The sequence below is a fragment of the Amblyomma mixtum genome, chromosome 3 (assembly GCF_055824585.1).
Source record: "Amblyomma mixtum isolate Tamu chromosome 3, ASM5582458v1, whole genome shotgun sequence".
In the NCBI taxonomy this organism is placed as follows: Eukaryota; Metazoa; Arthropoda; class Arachnida; order Ixodida; family Ixodidae; genus Amblyomma; species Amblyomma mixtum.
The window spans coordinates 161,118,929-161,123,413 of NC_143014.1; the positions used below are offsets into that span (position 1 = coordinate 161,118,929).

General features: G+C 48.6%; 1 long non-coding RNA gene across 1 annotated transcript; it reads right to left on the reverse strand.

Annotated features, from left to right (window-relative positions):
• Positions 1 to 532: 532 nt before the first annotated feature.
• On the reverse strand, positions 533 to 3,662 carry LOC149352527 (uncharacterized). Its single transcript, XR_016289537.1, has 3 exons — positions 3,485 to 3,662; positions 1,579 to 2,077; positions 533 to 1,485 (listed from the first exon to the last, which is right to left on the reverse strand). It is a non-coding gene; the product is annotated as an uncharacterized LOC149352527 (long non-coding RNA).
• Positions 3,663 to 4,485: the final 823 nt, after the last annotated feature.

Sequence of the window (4,485 nt, forward strand, 5' to 3'; positions counted from 1 at the left end):
AATCAAAAAGTGTTGTACAAATAAAATGTTAATAGAAAATTGTTTCTATTTTTTCTTTTGCTTTTTAATATACGGAAATCGGACACTCAGCAGGCATAGTTGAGTTTCTTGCTGCATTGGGCACAAAATACTTCGCAGACGACCAACAATAGAAGGCACGCACACTTTGCACATGCTAGTGCTTTGAGTGTGTGTACCTTGTTTTTGCCTCTGAAGGAATGGTGCACACCCGCAATGGGGGACTGGCCAGAGTTGTGGGCACCTTGATCGTATCTGTCCGCGTCTTGGTCGCGCTACTTGATTTACTTTGCACGAAGTGGCCCCGCCGAAGTAGAATGGAGGTACGAGGTGGTGTAGCGCGTACAACACTACACATACACCAAGGGACGAGGTCCACCTTTGAAGCTGTTCAGATAACCGGGCAAGTGGTGCGACGAAGGAGCAGACAATTTTATTGTCTCCGGAACTTTTTCTTTCATTTTCAGAGCAACAATGCAAAGATGATGTACTATGACTTCGCTTGTTTCTTAATGCTGTGCCTTGAGAGAACACCCGTGCCCGCACGAATACATGGGGGCAGGGGTGACTGGAGAATAAGGAGAAGTCGCTTCGTAGACAAGATAGTTTTGTTGCATTTTATTGACACAAAATGTGAAAATACATCGTAGAGAACACGGAAGAAATTCGAAAACACAAAGTTAGACGCTAGTTGCTACGCTATAGTTGCTACACCGTGAAGCCCCGAGAAGCAGTGACAAAAAAAAAAGTGGGAAGAGCGTGTACAGCAACGCCTGAGGCATGCAGGCAGTGAGAAAAAAAAAATGTCCATAAAGCCTTAGAGAAACGATGCAAGTCCAAAAAAAGTCATTAAGATAAGTGCGACGAAATGCTCATATGATCGAGCCTGGAAGTGGTGCAGCTGTCACCGATAACCACGAACAAAAGCACAAGTCCACCTGGAAGGAAAAGCCAAGCAAGAAGATGATTAAAGGTGCGGCGAGACACACTGTACCCTTCGCCTTGCTTACAGGCTGCTCCTTCACGGCCACGGCATTGTCCTTGCTGACACTACACACCGGCTGTCTTGAGCACAAAGGTCGCGCTTATCAAAACAGAGCATAAGGAAATGCTTGATAACTCGTACACATAATCCCACCTCGGCATGCTTCCCGCGCAATGTTCGAGGAGGGAGAAAAAAAAATCATACAAAAAGCGAAAAAAACGGAGTTCAACACACACGCGCTCCGAAAGCGTGTTTCCAGAAGTCTGGCGGCAGTATTCCGTCGTGGTTGCTGCGTCCTGCCCTCGTGCAGGCCGCTTCGGCGTAGCCGTGCTGTGAGGAGTGCTACCTCCCAGCTCTGCGCTGGAGCATCGCAGCACAGCTTGCAGCAGCTGCGGTAGCCGCGGCTCGTCCGTCGCTGCCGCTTCCCTGACCAGCGTTCAAGAGCTAGGCGTGTGTAGCTGCTCGCTCCGTGCCTGGCAGTTCTGGATTGGACAACGAGGAGAATGCGTGAGCGGAGGCGAGGTTGACGAAAACGACGCGTCTGTTGCGCGCTCTAGTATTAATTCCCGGCTTACCAGAGGGTCCACTCCGCGACCGGGGTCAGATGCAGCAGGACCTCCATGGTGGTCGAGCGGGCGTCGGCCGGCACTTGGGGGAGGGCGCCGTCGACGCTCCGAGTGTGCACCGCTGCCTTTTCTCCCGGTTCGCGATGTAGCCGCCTTTTCCTCGGTCTTCCCCATAAGGGTGCTGCTGCTGGCGCAGGATGGGGCCTGGACGGGCTCGCGCAAGCAGATGAACAGCCGAGCTCCGCGGGGATCCACTGCCGGTCCAGGTAGCCGTTGACGTTGACCTGGGCCCTAGCGGTGGACAGCACGCTGCCCTCTCCGACGATGGCGGCCAGCCGAGGCGCACCCCGGAGCCGCGCCGAAGGCCGGCGGCGGAGGTGGTGTCGCCCCCACCTCCGCCGGCCCGGCTTCGAGTGCGGCGTCAGCGCCTCTGCGGATCGGCGGTGCGCGTGACCGCGATCAATGGCAACTTCTTTGTCGGCTCTACCAGTGTCGGCGCCAGTGTTGACTGAAAATGTAACAACGACAGTTTTGATCAGTGGGAATATAAATGAGTATAGGAGTGATCTCTTCGAGCGTGCTTGGGTTTCCATAATAGGTTTGGCGAGTTAACGGCGAACTCTAGGCTGAAATACGGGACAGGGGAAAAATATGGAAAGACGAAAAGTTCATTCGAAGTAACGTTCTCACGGAATGAGATGGAACTGCCGAATGCTGTCACCTTTACGTCGCATTTAATAGTGCGTCGTCACATCGTAGTGATTCGCAAGCAATTCACGCACTCTCGGATCATGTCTGCTTTGAGATGGGGAACAACTATCGTGCAAGAGACTGACTTTAAACTGTCCACTTCATGCAGCAAATCCTGTGATACTGCGGCCTTGAAGCGCTTCCGAAAGGGAATAGTCTTAATCAGTTTGGGTATTTACCTGTGAGCTGCAGCAACCCTTACGCTTCTATCGTCTTGATCTTGTGCTCTGGAATCATCCGTTTCTTATTTGTTTGGTTACGAAATATTTTAGTATAAGTGATCATGAAGTTAATCCCGCCACTATTAAATTTTGGGAAACCAGAAAAATTAAAGTACGCATGCACTAAACATCTTTGCCTAACGTAAAATTGACTTGAATCTAATTACAAATGACATTCACTTTTAGCAGAGCATAAATGGTACTCCATGTTTACGTGAATTAATAACCTATGGGTAGGGGTATGCGAATATACAGAAAATTTCTAATAGCAAAATAGAATATTCTCTTATTCGATCTGAACGAATCAAATAGCGTATTTTCAAGATTATTTTAACCGGATCGAATATGTTTTCAAGTTTTCGAAGCATTTTCAAATATTGGCAGGAGGTTCGAAAGAGGCCCGGCGAATTTTTCTTCGACGAATGTTTCAAAAACCTCCGGCGCCGACGTTGCCAACCATCCTTCCGCGAAAAGTATGACGGAGATGAAGATTTTGGTTTTTTATTTATGGCGTTTTTACGTCTCATAGTGACTCACGTTATGAGGGACGCCGTAGTGAAGGACTCCGGAAATTTCTACCACCTGAGGTTCGTTAACGTGCACTGACAGCGCACAGTACACTGGCCTCTATAATTTCGCCACCATTGAAATTCGATCGACGCGGCCGGGATCGTACCCGCGTCTTTCCGCTGAGCAGCCGATCACCGTAACCGCTGAGACACAGCGGTGACGCAGGTGAAGGATTCAGCTACGCGAGGCAGTCCATTTGTGTGGTGGTGTTCATGAGGCTCGCACATCGCCTCCAAGACTGGACTACGCGATAGGACTGCGGAAAAATTCTGGAAAACCCTGCCTTGACGCTCGACATGGGAGGCCACGGCTCATACATAGGTGCCACCAGTCTCATTTCCTACGGTTTGTTTTTAGTGCCGCCGGGTACCCACCGGTTTTCTAGTAGGTACAAGGCTTCCTCCGGCTTGTGCTCGGCTCTTCTGGGGTGAAATGCTTGGAAAAAGAAATCATCATGATCATCAGCTTTACTACGTCTACCGCAGGGCAAAGGCCGCTCATATGTCTCCTCAATTAACCCGGTCTATTGCCAGTTGCGGCCACCGTGTCCCCGCAAGCTCCTTTATCTAATACGCCAACCTACCTTTCTGCCCCCCCCCCCCCCCCCCCTGCTTCGCCTGCCTTCTCTAGGAATCCACTCCCTTACACCTAAGGACCTTGGGAAAAGTCTCTTTGACCAAGCCAAGCAAAATGGCAATTTTCCTGGACAGATAACTTGATTACCTGGAAGTTAATAGAGAGATTTTTGTGTTCCGATCTGTTTTTGGAGATTAGTGTTTCTGATTAGTGTTGCGTATTTTGCCAGCTATAGATCTAACATAACTTTGAAACTTATAGCACCGTGCAGGTAGTGCCACAAAATTCGCTCAATGTTTCGCACAGTTGGTCGTTTTGGACGAATATTCGCATAAGCAGTGAATATCCGCGCTAATATTTGGTTAGTATTGGATTCAGTCCGATCACTATTCGAATGGTATTTGAACCAATTTTGAGCTAGACTATTTGCATTCGATCTGGATAGGAAAAAGTACTGTTCGCACACCCCTCCTTCTGAGGTGGCTGATTTTGTTAATAAGGGACATGTATTGATGGGAAAATTGATGATCTGCGCGATCGCAAATCGCGGAAGGAATAGCTGGTTTGCTTGAGGCGCGGCTCCAGCAACTCTGCTGTCGTTGTTTTAACTAAATGAAGGTTAGACTAATTTTTTTGCATCCCTTGAAAAAAAAAAAGTTAATTGGCACATGCTGTATGGAAATAATGTGCCATCAAACAATAAACGTTCGGTTGCGATTTCCTCTATAACAAATAACATACTACTGTCCCTGATGACGCTGATAAAGCGATGCTTATTAAGACATATTTCAAAGGAATA